Genomic DNA, 14,928 nt, shown 5'->3' on the forward strand with positions numbered 1-14,928 from the left:
ATTTCAACAGGGGCAATTGTAAGGTTCTGCATTTAGGCAGGAATAACCAAATGCACAAGAATAAGATGGGGAGCACCTGGCTTACTAGCAGTACATGTGAAAAGGATCTTGGGGTCTTGGTGGACCACAAGCTTAACATGAGCCAACAGTGTGATGCAGCAGCAAAAAAAGCTAACGCTATTCTAGGCTGCATCAACAGAAGTATAGTGTCCAGATCAAGGGAAATGATAGTACCACTCTATTCTGCCTTGGTCAGACCACACCTGGGATACTGTGCCCAGTTCCGGGTTCCACAATTTAAGATGGATAGTGACAAGCTGGATTGTGTGCAGATGAGGGCGACCAAGATAATCAAGGATCTGAAAACCAAGCCTTACGAGGAACAGTCAAGGGAGTTGGATATGTTTAACCTGGAAAAGAGGAACTAAGAGAAGATATGATAGCCATCTTCAGATATCTACAGGGCTGTCACATGAAAGTTGGAGCATACTAATTTTCTTTGGCTCTGGAGGCTCAGACCCGAACTAGCAGATTCAAGTTGTGAGAAAGGAGAGTCCAACTAACACCACAAAGAACTTTCTGACAGTAAGAGCTGTTTGACAGTGGAACAGACTCCCTCAGGAGGTTGTGGACTCTCCTTCCTTGGAGGTTTTTAAGCAGAGGTTGGATGTCCATCTGTTCTGGAAGCTTTAGATGAGATTCCTACATTGCAGTGGATTGGACTAGATGACTCTCAGTGTCCTTTCCAACTCTAGAATTCTATGATTCTAAGTAGGGATCCAGAAAAACCTAATGTTACCATAAGGAGTCCTATGGACACCTCACTGTACCTGGGCCCCTTCACCCTCAAGAGGTGGCATTGGGCCCTGCAAGAAGTCCTGAGCCCACAAGTGACCGCTCAGGGTTCTACTGACAAGGAGGCAGAAGCCATGGAAGAACCGGGATGCAGATGATGTCCAAGTGCCATTGAACTCCAGTTCCCAGCAGCCAGCAAGGCCAATAGTCAGGGACAGGAAGAGTTGAAGTCTAATAACTTCTGGAGAGGAACAGGTTCCCCACCCCAGATGAAAACCTCCCAGTTTCCTCTGGGATAACAGTTCCCTAGAGGGCTCCCATAGGCAACTTCAAGTCTGGGTGCACCAACAAACACCCTTAAATTAAGGATCTGGCCGGATTTGAGCAATTGCCCCTTCTGCAGCAGAACCCCACCCCTGCATCCTCCCCCATCTCACACCTTCATTCAGCTTTAAGCCATCAGGGCAAATAGGTATACAGGTGTCAGTGGTGCTGTTGGTGCAGGTTTGATGGGCATTAGAGACTGCTTGCTGAGCATAAGCCTGAGGAGCACAGGCCATTCCAGCTTAGGCCTCTGGCTGTAAGCAAGGCACCTCGTCTTGTCCCTCCCCTCCCCAACCCGGTGTGAAGGGAGGAGGTGGTTTTCTGAGTCCCTCTCTTTGACTTTGATTGATGGCACTGTGCTGGATTGCCAGTGAGGTAGAAAATTAGAGGGAGATCGTTTCAGATACAGGCCCATCCAGGCTGTATGCTGTGTCCATAAATGTATACAGCTCATCCCTCTGGGAACTCTCCCTCCAGCCTTTAACCTCATTATTCACAGTGCTGAACTGGAAAACAGGCAAATGCCCCTTCCTTCCTTTTTCTGTTGTTTTGTTGTTGTTGTTGTTGTTGCTGCTGTTGTGTATGTATTTGCATCTCCTCCAAAGGTGTGTGCCTTTCTCTCTCTCTCTATCTCTCTCTCTCTCTCTCTCTCTCTCTCTCTCTCTCTCTCCTTGGTAAAGGTAAAGGGACCCCTGACCATTAGGTCCAGTCGTGGCCGACTCTGGGGTTGCGGCGCTCATCTCAGTTTATTGGCCGAGGGAGCTGACGTACAGCTTCCGGGTCATGTGGCCAGCATGACTAAGCTGCTTCTGGCGAACCAGAGCAGCACATGAAAATGCCGTTTACCTTCCCTCCAGAGCGGTACCTATTTATCAACTTTGCACTTTGACGTGCTTTCGAACTGCTAGGTGGGCAGGAGCTGGGACCAACAATGGGAGCTCACCCCGTCACTGGGATTCGAACTGCCGACCTTCTGATCGGCAAGCCCTAGGCTCTGTGGTTTAGACCACAGCGCCAAAGGTGATGCTAATATATGGTTGCCATGAAGGTCTATATGCTTATCCTTTCCTAGGCAAAATTCAAAGATTCTCTGTGGCATGCAAGTTCTCTGAACAGGCATCATGGTTGGGAATATCATCTGAACTATGAAAAAGTGACTTTTACAAGTGGAAGAGAAGGTGCAGTCAGCTGTGCAAACCTATGCATGTTTACTTGAAAGTAAATTCCATTGTGGCCAAAGGGGGCACATGTAACGTGTAACAATGATGCAGATCTATGCTATATTGTTGACACAGATGGAATGGGGAGCACAGACAGTGGCTGGTAATGATACCCATGTGTTGTAGAACAAATGATTTATATCTGCACTCTGAAAGCTGTACATCTGGATAGCAAAGTTGGTTAGAGTGTGGTGCTAATAACACCAAGGTTGCAGGTTTAATCCTTGTATGGAACAGCTGCATATTCCTGCATTGCAGAAGGTTAGACTTGATGATCCTCAGGTTCCCTTCCAAATCTACAATTCTATGATTTTATTAGCATGCCATGCCAGTATGTAGAAAAGTGGAAGTACTCTCACATAACACAGCTTCCCACACATTTCCTTTGGGAATGGTTTTATTGCTAAAAAGTAAAGGCCAGATGCCTTTCCAGCAATGGCAGGATTCTGTCATTAGCACCCATCAACTCCAATTGATAGCAACTGAAATGTCAAGAAGAATCTGTCATCACCACCACCACCCCTTCATTCCTGCTTCCTTTCACTGGTGTGATTGTCTATCTTGCGGTTTCTGCAAAGGATCTTGTATACTCAGAATTCACCCATATAGACTGTAGCTTATGTAAATATGTGCTACCAGTTATGAGAAGTGTTATCAGGACATCTCTGTCAACCCTTGCCTTGTGGACCGAGTCCTACAATAGTTCATACTTGAACAGAACAATAACAGAGAAATGTTTTTGAAAGTCTGCATTTTGAGCCAACGTATACTTTTGCACTGCTTTGCAAATCAGTTCAGCCCTCACATAAATATGCACTGTACTGGATGAGGGACTTGCTTCATGGGCAAAGATTCTGTTCCTTTAACAGTGTTATTCAACAGGTTAGCTTTTCTCTGCAATGGCATTTTCATGCCTGCAAAAACTGTACCTACTGAATTTCTGACAACCATGCAGCAGTTAAAAGAATATATGCCCTAGAAGCTTGTCAGCCTTGCATGGCATAATCTATTTTGGAAGCGTATTTGTATTTTCATCATTTAGGGGAGGGGAAGTGAGAAGGGACTTCAAGGAGCCAGTTTTCATAAAGGTTCCTATTAAATTTTGCATCTTCAGAACTGCATAATACATTTCAGACTGTGAACTCATACAGAAGAAGATTGATGACATCCACGGTAAATGCCTTACTGTTTGCAAAGAAATTAGGCAAATCACATGAGCTGGTACAGGTCAAGGTTTGTCCATTGCACATCAAACACCACAGAGGGAACTTCCACCCACCTGACACACACACACACATCACCACAATCACACAACATGACCTTCAGTGACATCTCTGCACATGTCCACCTTTGAGTCATCAAATGCTGCAAATGTTTGTCTGAATCAGGCCTATGTAAACAACTGTATGGCAAAAATGTTTCAGTTGCTTTTCTGACAGTAATCCAATGAAAAGCATGTAATCTCTCATCTATAGTCCAGAAGTGGACGGAAACCCACTTGATAATGCTGCCCAATTTGGCTACTACTGACTCTGTGCCTACTTCAAAATCTAAAAGGAATCTCCAGCGTTGCTAATATAATGATTTATTATATTTTTCTTTACCTCTGCTTCCTGCCTCAGCCCTATGTTCCAATTAGCGATAGAGACAGATTTTTTAAAATGGTAGTTTTCAAACAGAGATTGGTCCTTGCTTCTTTGTCCCAATATAACTTGCTGCAATCTGAGACCTTTTGCACTCAGTATAAATAGATGAAAGAGTGGATTCCATCTCTTGCAGTGTTACATCTGGCAAATGCAGCCTTGTGTGGGTGGGTGTCAGGATTTGGACCAGGACTGCAGAGCTGGGGGAGAAGACTATGGTGCTGTTTTCCTGGTTCTCTTCTGCTATTTGCTCTGTTGGGTAAAACAGACAGCTTTGCATATGCCAAATTCTCTCCATCTCACTGATTTTGATGGTGGCAGCAAAAAGTGTGGGGAAGACACAACACTGGGGTGGGTAGAGCCCAGCACTCTGGTGGGGATGCAAAATTGTCCCCTTTGATGAGCAGAAAGGGACATTTCCCTGCTGAAATACAAGAGGCCTCATCAGGGCTGGCATTCCACTTGCACCTGCTCAGGTAAGCTGAACTTCTGGTGTCATTGTTTCACCTGTTTGTCAACTGTTCTATTGTTATGCTCTTTAATTGACTTACTGTATATTTTAAATAGGGATGTATCCTTGCCCCAATGGAATTGCTGTTGCGTATTTTAATTACGTACTGATTTTACAGATCCATATTGGCATACACACACACACACACACACACACACACACACACAAAATCTATAATTAACAGCAGTAGCTCCCCAGTCTCAGGTGATCTGCATAGATCAGCTGAAGAGGGAGAGCTGTGCGTATGTGCCCTAGGTGTTAAGTAGTGATCTACTAGTGCATGTGAGAAGGTGTGTTTGAGGGTGTTAGGTAGCCATGCCCACCAGAGGCATGTGGCCTCCAGAAGGTTACTCCAGGGTGAATGTGGCCCTTGGAGCAAAGGTAACCACCCCTGTGCTAGTGATACCTTGAGTTAGGAAGCTTTACAGAGCTAAATTAAAAGACACCTGCTTCTTGGGAGAAAAGTGATGACAAACCTAGACAGCATCTTAAAAAGCAGAGAGGTCCATATAGTTAAAGCTATGGTTTTCCCAGTAGTGATATATGGACATGAGAGCTGGACCATAAAGAAGGCTGATCGCCAAAGAATTGATGCTTTTGAATTACGGTGCTGGAGGAGACTCTTGAGAGTCCCATGGACTGCAAGAAGATCAAACCGATCCATTCTGAAGGAAATCAGCCCTGAGTGCTCACTGGAAGGACAGATCCTGAAGCTGAGGCTCCAAGACTTTGGCCACCTCATGAGAAGAGAAGACTCCCTGGAAAAGACCCTGATGTTGGGAAAGATGGAGGGCACAAGGAGAAGAGGACGACAGAGGACGAGATGGTTGGACAGTGTTCTCAAAGCTACCAGCATGAGTTTGACCAAACTGCGGGAGGCAGTGGAAGACAGGAGTGCCTGGCGTGCTCTGGTCCATGGGGTCACGAAGAGTCGGACACGACTAAACAACTAAACAACAACAACAGAGCTAGGATGCTGATGCTATTTATACCCCACCCATCTGGCTGGGTCACCCTAAGCCTAAGTTATTGGGCTGCACAGCTTCAGAGTGCTATGGGGCTTGCCCATTAGTCACTGGAATCTTTAAAATGTGCTTTGCTTTGCTTGAGTTGAAGTTAGTGCCTAGAATGTGGACAAAATAATAGACTGATTCTGCAGTTCACAATGTTATGAGTCAATTTAGAACTCTGGTGATGGGGGGGGGGGGGTGAGATGAGATTTTCTCCCTCTGAGAGATCTCTAAAAATGCATGTAATTGGTGACCCATTTCTGATTCGAACTGAAGGGAGTTTGCCCATTGCTCCTTCTAACCAACATGGAGACAAATGAAGCCAGATGGACGCACACACAGGAGACGTGTTCTGACATACATTTCCCTGCTATTGGCCCTTCTGCTAGGCACAAACTGGAAGAGGCAATCTGATGAACATTTAAAACATCACTGACCGTTTTATCCAGGTGGATACGTCCTGTCCTTGTTTACACCCACTCAGCCTCCTCCACCCCCACAAAAAAAGAAACTGCACTCCATGGAGTTACTCAAGTAGAGAACAGGACCGAGCCACAAGAAAGACCTCTGAAAGGCATCTTGGCATTTGGAAAAAGCGACGAGAGAGGGAGACGGATGAATATACAGGGCAGCGTAGCATGCGGGTCTGCTCAAATCAATCAGATAGAATGGAAATCTATGGCACAAAGCTTGCAATTACACACATATCCCTTTCAGGAACATTTGTTATGGCTGCTTTTAGTGTCAGCGCCGCTGCTCGGGGGGGAAGCGAGGGATCATTAGCAAGGAGCCGTCAGCAGAAATGCTTCCCTCGCCGACCCTTAGGCTCCGCTGTTCCTCAGAGCTGAGCGTGCAGGAGTTCCTCAGCCAAGGCCAAGTGGATTCTATCAGGGGAGGCAAATCTTTGGCTGCGGCTACTAGCCAGGGCTATTTTCCAAGAAAAATGGGTACTGGAACTCGCCACTAACACCTCCCCCATTCTCTTAGAAGGGTGCCCACCTGGGAGGTGCTGAAACTGAGCGGGGGGGGGGGGGCTGTTACGAGTGATGGTGGTGAATGTCAACACTGCCCAGTATACCTGAAGGAGCATCTCCACCCCCATCGACCAGCCCGGACACTGAGGTCCAGCTCCGAGGGCCTTCTGGCGGTTCCCTCATTGTGAGAAGCAAAGCTACAGGGAACCAGGCAGAGGGCCTTCTCGGTAGTGGCACCCACCCTATGGAACGCCCTCCCGCCAGATGTCAAAGAGATAAACAACTACCTAATATTCAGAAGACATCTGAAGGCAGCCCTGTTCAGGGAAGTTCTTAATGTGTGACATCTTAGTGTATTTTTGGTCTTTGTTGGAAGCCACCCAGAGTGGCTGGAGAAACCCAGCAAGATGGGTGGGGTACAAATAATAAATTATTATTATTATTATAAATATGCAGGTGGCAGTTTTGGAAAGGGAAATGGAAGGGAACAGCCTTCGTTTTAGAAAGTGCCTGATTTAGCACCAGTCGCTGCCACTGCATAGCAAAGGCCTGATGTGAGGAGGTGAGGCCCACTTCAAACTGGGCCTGAGTTTCAACAAGTTGCTGCTGTCCTGAGGGGAGAGAGACTTTCTGCAGGCAATGGCTTTCCCACCTGCTCTATCTCACCCTCCAGCCCCCCGGGGAGCCTTTCCCAGACCATGACTTTGAGAAGAGCAGAAGCAGCTGGGAAGAGAGGAGATCAGGGGGAGTTTTTTTGAATATAAAAATAAAAATATTTTTATAAGTTGTGTGTCCTTGTTTCTCAATTTGATCCTTTTACATGGTTTTGTGGTATTTTATGCATTGTGATTTGCTGTTATTTTTTATTGATTAGGTAAAGGTAAAGGGACCCCTGACCATTAGGTCCAGTTGTGACCAACTCTGGGGTTGCTCATCTCGCTTTATTGGCCGAGGGAGTCGGCATACAGCTTCCGGGTCATGGGGCCAGCATGACTAAGCCGCTTCTGGCTAACCAGAGCAGCGCACAGAAACGCCCTTTACCTTCCCGCCGGAGCGGTACCTATTTATCTACTTGCACTTTGACGTGCTTTCGAACTGCTAGGTTGGCAGGAGCAGGGACCGAGCAATGGGAGCTCACCCCATCGCAGGGATTCGAACCACCGACCTTCTGATCAGCAAGTCCTAGGCTCTGTGGTTTAACCCACAGCGCCACCCACGTCCCATTTTTTAATTGATTATAGATTCGTAATTCTTTATTGCAATTGATAAGTGTAAACTGTTTAATTATTATTTGATGCTGTTTAGTTTTACTTTTTACTATTGGATTCTGATTGTTGAATATTGCTTTATTTGATATATGTTGTTTATTTTAAAGTTATTGTGATTTTTTTTGTATTGGATCAGATGGTTGCTATTAATGTTTGATGTTTTATTATTATTTTTATGTGTGTTGGAAGTGGCTCAGAGTGGCCGGGGCAACCCAGCCAGATGGGCGGGGTAAAAATAAAAAATATAACTATTATTAGATTCAAACCCAAATTAATTAACTTCCATTCCAAATCTAGCTCAGGAAACTGGCCCATCAAAAGCTGGTGACAGCCAGGGCTGGCTCAGCCAGTAGGCTACCTCAGGGGGAAGATGTGGTGGCCACATGGCCTGCCCTGCTGCTCTCAGATGGGGTAGAGCAGGTGTAGGGGAACCTCTGGCCCTCCAGTTGCTGCTGAATTGCATCTCCAATCAGCCCCAGCACAAATGGCCCATGGCCAGGGATGATGGAAGCTGTAGCCGGAGACCATTGGCTGTGAGTCTTGCTGGAGCTGCCCCCTGCCTGGCAGGCCAGCCATCTGACCCAGGAGGGTGGAGTCCAGACTGACCATTTGACAGCAGCTGAGGCCCTGACTGACTGACGGAGTACAGTTAACTGGACCTTGGGGTTGGGGTATGCTGTCGTGGCCCCAACTATCTGAAACATTTTTAAACTGTTTTAAAACTGCTTTGAGTTGTTCTAATTTAGTGTTTAATGGGAGTGGGTGTTGTTTTACTTGGGGTGGGAGTTGTCTTAAATTGCTTTTAAAATGTGATCTGCTTGCATGTTCATTTGCATTTGCAATTGTAATTTAGTTTTTTATGTTAGTTAAATCATATAAGTTGTTTTAAGGAGAGAGGGAATTGGCTGTGATACCCAATCTCAGTGATCATGGGCAGGAGGAGGAGTTACGCTAGGACCAGACCATGTCATTATTGAGGAGGCAGATTTAGTCATTGTCTGGAGACTATCCCTGCCTCTGGGTCTGGTCTTGACCAGAAGGATACTGGAATCAACAAGGGAGACCCACATGACCTTAAGGTCCTGCTGTGCAATGCCAGGTCATTGATCCACAAGACCACTGCCATTCATGACTTGATTGCAGATGGAGATATTGACTTGGCATATGTAACAGAGACCTGGTTGGACATGGCAGATGGGACTGCTTCTTCGCTAGGTTGCTGCTTGTCTGCCAGGTTTCTCTTACACACAGCAACCCAGGGCATGTGGGTGAGGACAGTTGTTGCTGCTGTGATTTTTACAATGTCATTAGTTTTCACCAGGCATCCTATTAAAGAGACCCAGTTTTCTTGTACATGAGGGGACATTCAAATATTCAATATCCTGGTCTGCAGGCCAAAATGATACAGGCTAGCAAAGTGACACCATGCTAGGCATTCAGCTCTAGACAACATGGCTACCTGGCTAGGTACTCATCCCATTGGTGTAGGAGCCAAAGTCTTACATATTCAAAGCAAAGACTGGTCTACTGCTAACTTCTTTTTGGCCCAGGTTTTATATATGCTGACATTTTATGGTGCACTCCACCTCCTATCTTCAACATGAAGGGGTATAAGCAAAGGGAAAGTGTCATATGCCTTTGGTGGCTAGCGAGTTCCAGCTACAGCAAAATTTGAAGTGCATTTGAGGGAGTCCTCCAAGGAATGACAAGGAAGTGTGCAAGGGCTTCCTGTGGAGGAAGGGAGTTCCATACAACCTTCTCCAACCTGGTGCTCTCCTGATGTTTTGGAGTACAACTCCCATGAGCCTCAGCCAGCAAGACAGTGCACGATGAGAGATGTGGGCCAAAACATCTGGAAGACACCATGGTAGGGAGGGCTGCCATAGAGTTTCAATGATGGTGAACTCTGAAGTTTGGCAAAACATCCACAGGAATTCTAATGTTATTTAAACAAATATTATCACCAGGATTAGAACATTCATCAAGAGCAGGCATCCCCAAACTTGGCCCTCCAGCTGTTTTGGGACTACAATTCCCATCATCCCTGACCACTGGTCCTGTTATCTAGGGAAGATTGGAGTTGTAGTCCCAAAACAGCTGGAGGGCTGTTTGGGGGTGCCTGATCAAGAGGGTATTGCCCACTTCTACATATTGTATTTTTTCAGGTGTCAAATTTTTGACCAACTCTAGAAAAAGTTATTGCAGGATTTGCTGTATTAGATTCAAGGTTGGCCAATGAGCATTAAGTTTTTTTACACTATGAATGGAACATATATTTCAGTTACGTTAGCTCTTGCTGATGCTAAAGCCAGGTCTGGAGTTTTATCGGCATACATGCTAAATCTTTAAAGAGTTTCTTTAGTGAGTCATTTGTGTGTTTTTACGTACTTCTGGGTTGTTTCATTTTTAATTCTTCCTTTGACTTTCTTGGTTGAACAAGTAAACAGATACATATGTATTGCATGATAGTAAACTCACAATCAGGCTGCCTCTGGGCAACCAGGTATTCTCCCAAATGGCCCCTTCTTAATGCCTCCCTAAATCAATGGGAGATCAGCGGCAGAAGCAGCAAACATTAGGAAGAGAACTCTCCCTTCCCACGGAGCAATTTGTATTCAGCACCAGCCATTCAGGGCGGGGGGGGGGGGGAGGCTTCAGTCCAATAGCACATTTGTATATTCACTGAGGCGTACTCCTAGCTCTGCAGACTCTTGACAGCTGCAGATAGCAAGCCCATTTTTCATAAGGTGAGTAGGAAAGGGGGGAGGAAGGGAGGGAGAGAAGGAGGGAGAAAGAGAGAGACTGTGTGTAACCAGTTAAAGGAAGACAGAGTCAAACATTACCTGGAAATGGCAGTGGCCTCCAAGCAGTCATGCTGACTCGAATGTGGAAGAACAGAAGAGGAATTAACTCTTGGATAATGAAATATATATTTCATGTGCACGAAAGTGGAAGGTTCATTCATGGTGGTGCTAGCAGCACCTGTGAATCTTTCAGTGGAAATGATAGCATGGAGAAATGGGCCAACAGAGCAGACTTTAAAAGTCAAATAAAATAATGGCAGAGGAAAGGATAATCACAACATTGCAGCTTTTGCGCTGTACGCTATTTTTGCTCTGAACAAAAGTAATCCAAATGGATTTTTAAAAAAATCGCTGCTCTCTTTCAAACAAACTTCTGCTTTTTGCTGAGTGGTTTTCTCAAGTTCTGCATGGAAATGGATCACCTCTCCACCACACAAAGCAGGCATCTTCAACACAGTATCTTCAGCACAGGGACTCTCCATCTGTCTCCAGATGGAGAGTCCCTGCGCTCCATCTATCTCCTATACCATCTCCTATTTCCTATACCAGCTGCACTGGCTCCCGGTGGAGTACAGGATCAGGTTTAAGGTGCTGGTTTTAACCTTTAAAGCCCTATACGGCCTAGGACCCTCGTACCTACGGGACCGCCTCTCCTGGTATGTCCCAAGGAGGACCTTACGGTCTTCAAACAAAAACATCTTGGAGGTCCCGGGCCACAGGGAGGTTAGGCTGGCCTCAACCAGAGCTAGGGCTTTTTCGGCTGTGGCTCCAATTTGGTGGAACACTCTGTCACAAGAGACTAGGGCCCTGTGGGACTTGACATCTTTCCGCAGGGCCTACAAGACAGAGCTGTTCCACCAGGCCTTTGGTCAGGGCGCAGCCTGACTCCCTCCTTTGGCAATCTTCACAGAACTTTAGCCTAATGGTTGCCATCAATTTGAGTTGAATTAATCTTATAATGAAATGATTTTAGAATGTTGTACTATTTTATTGTTGTTAGCCACTCTGAGCCCGGCTTCAGCTGGGGAGGGCGGGATAGAAATTGTTGTTGTTGTTGTTGTTGTTGTTGTTATTATCTACCTGCACTCAAACATGCACATATAACCCAAGCATTTATAGTTGACCCAAACTTGTTCCCAGTCAACTACATCCAACCCAGCCCCGCAATGGGTTCCCATAGTAGCCTTTTAATACATATTGAACCTGACTTACTGAAGAAGAAGAAGAAGAAGAAGAAGAAGAAGAAGAGGAGGAGGAGGAGGAGGAGTAGTTTGGATTTGATATCACACTTTATCACTACCCTAAGGAGTCTCAAAGCACAAACACTCTGTGAGGTGAGTGGGGCTGAGAGACTTCCGAGGAGTGTGACTAGCCCAAGGTCACCCAGCAGCTGCATGTGGAGGAGCGGGGACGCAAACCCGGTTCACCAGATTACAAGACTATCGCTCTTAACCACTACGCCACATTGGCTCTGTAGTTTCTTAGCAATCCTTTTGACCCAACTGAACATTCAGAATTATAAATTTTGGTGCTTACAAATTCTGGGTTAGGCTACTGAAATATACTTGGAGTTGAGTGTGAATTTCATGCTCTTTATTCAGCTCATAGTAGCAATGAATAAAACTTTCCCCAAAACGTCTAGCTATATATACATTATTTACACAATGGGCCCTGCGTGATTGGCTAATTCCGGGCTGCTCCTGTAGGCCAATCGGGTTGCAGATTCACTTCATCCAGGAGCCTGATTGGCTGCTCCTGCAGGCCAACCAGGTTGCTGATTCACTTCATCCACAAGCCTGATTGGATGCTCCTGCAAGCCAATCAGGTCGCTGATTCACTTCCACCTGGATTGGGTGGCTCCTGCGGACCAATCAGACTGCTGCATTCTGGCTCCTATTGTTCTAGGATTGAGCTCAGTACATAACAGCTACAAAGTACCAGAGTGTAGATTTGGATTTTCACCCCTTTGCTATGTATTGATATTATATGTGGTGTTAAATGCATTGTCTCTAAAGCCAGCCTTGCTTAACAGGATGGCTTACAGAATGTCTGCAATCACATGCAATCTCTTGTCTGTTACAATCAAAGCTGCTAAAAATGATTACCTTGTGGCTTGCTGCCAGTTGGGCAGGAAACTGCTCTGGCCTGCTGCTGCTGCTACTGTTCCATGCACAGAAGTCTGATATGCAGAAATCAGAAGGCAAAACCCTTCATGGTTTACAGCTAAACATTCCCACTTGTTGCTTACAAAAGTTCATGGATCAAGGTGGCCTTTAAAAGAGGCACCTGCAGGTGTCGGTTCAAGAGCTGGCAACTGTACCTGTGGTTTCCAGGTACACTGTTCTTTGGGAACCTGTAGTCCTCCAGATGTTCTTGGACTCCATCAGCCTCATGCAGCAATGGATTGTGGGAGCTATAGTACAGCAACTGATTCCTTATAACCACCTGGACTATAAGGTGGTGCAAATATTGATTTATAAACTAGGACATTTGATGGGAAATCACAACCATTCCCAACTTTGGGCCAGTCACCATGTCTCAGCCTAATTGTGCAGCTAAGATGGGAGAGGAGAAACATGTATACTACCCTAGAGGCAAGGAGAAATATAAATATTAAAATGCAGTTGTATAACATCGTTGCTGAACTCTGGAGCTTTTGCAATCCTTGAGTATTTGGTCTCTGATTCTTGATCCGATCCCATATTTTGAACCCCAAATCTGTATGACAGAGTAACTCTAAATATTGTATCCCAAAGCAGTCACATAGATAAAAATAGCAAAAGCAACCATTTTCAGCTGCGATGAAAAACAACTGCACTTTCGACTGCATGTTGGTACTTCTTGTAAAACTGTTCAATGAGTCACTTAACTTGGTCCAGTATATAACTAAACCTGGTTGTACTGAACCGTATTATTTACAGATATCCAGGGTTGTGACATCATCCCAATCACTGTGTGGTCTTTGATTAGGTGGCACTGCGTCCATACAATTGCTACAGGAAGCACAAAGAATCATCAATGAAGGAAAACAAAGGCCAAAATGTACTGAAAGTTGGTGAATGTTTGAAGGTGGAAATGTCTGCTCTTCTCAGGGGTGTGTATGTTATACCAAATTATGCTACTCAAACTGTGCTCTTCTGAAATATTTTGAATTTGCTTCTACTTAATTTTATTTTGTGTAATTTATAATTTGATATTGAGTATGTTAGGTTAGAAGCAAGATATAATTAGGAATCCCTGTTGTACTGTCTGCTTAGCAGTGTAGCTTTCATCTATTTACCATAGTCTTATTTCTTCTAATCCTGAATTTATTCTTATTTGATATCTTTGGTGGGGGAGGTGGGGAATTCTTCTGTTCTGAAGCCTGACATCATCTCAGAATGCACAGGTTGAAGCATCAAACCTGCACAATAAATCAGCAAAAGAGAAGATGAGGGCTTATACACAGGACTGTGTGAAAACCAGTAATCTGTAGCAATGGGCGTCCATCGGGTGAAATTGTCAGTCAATCAAAGGATAAATGGGGACTGGGCAATCAGTAAAAGAGACAATTCTGAGAGAAAATTTGGAGCAACCTCTATTAAAGAAACTTAGCCTCTGGAAATGGAAATGGAACATTTGAACAATATGCTTAACAGGTAGATAAAACAAATCAAGAGATGTGCATGAGAAAGGAGCCGGGTGTACTGATCTGCACACATTTTTGGCTACTTGAATCTCATTAGTTTCAAGGGGATTGCAGCCATTTTGTCCTAAATTGTAGACATTTTAGGTGGCATTCAACAGAGTTTCTCCCACGTTACTCATGTTCATTAATTTCAATGGGTCTACCCTTCGTTGTGTACCACCCATTGTATTTTTGTTTTAATTCTACTCAGGCACTTGGGATGAGATGGAGTTATAACTACCTTATCAAACAGCAAACAGTAGGAACCATATTCCTCCCACATCCCCTGACTAATGGGGGTAAATTTGGGGGAGCCCCTAAATTGTCACCCAGTTCATATAATTCAGTGCAGTGCCTAGTACAGGCTTGTAAAGGTTATTGAAGGGCAAGTAGCCCAAGAAGACACCAAATGACACGTGCCATGTGGCAGAGAAGAACATATTGAGCTAGAGGGCCTTCTAATAGATTCCAGATGCAGGAAACAGCTGCCTGTTCCATGCATCAAGGGAACGGCGGAAGATAAAATATCAGAGGATGTACACAGGCAGTCGATGCCCATATTTAGGTTGATTTTGATAAAATGAAGCAAAGATAAGTGGATGCACACTAGCTCAGATCTCCCTTCTGTCTTTCTGATTTCTGGCAATAACACAGTACAGTGAGGAATTCCATTGATACAAAGCAATTGGAGCTTCTAAAGTGTCAATATTAG

This window comes from Podarcis muralis, chromosome 5 (genome assembly GCF_964188315.1).
Source record: "Podarcis muralis chromosome 5, rPodMur119.hap1.1, whole genome shotgun sequence".
Classification (NCBI taxonomy): domain Eukaryota; kingdom Metazoa; phylum Chordata; class Lepidosauria; order Squamata; family Lacertidae; genus Podarcis; species Podarcis muralis.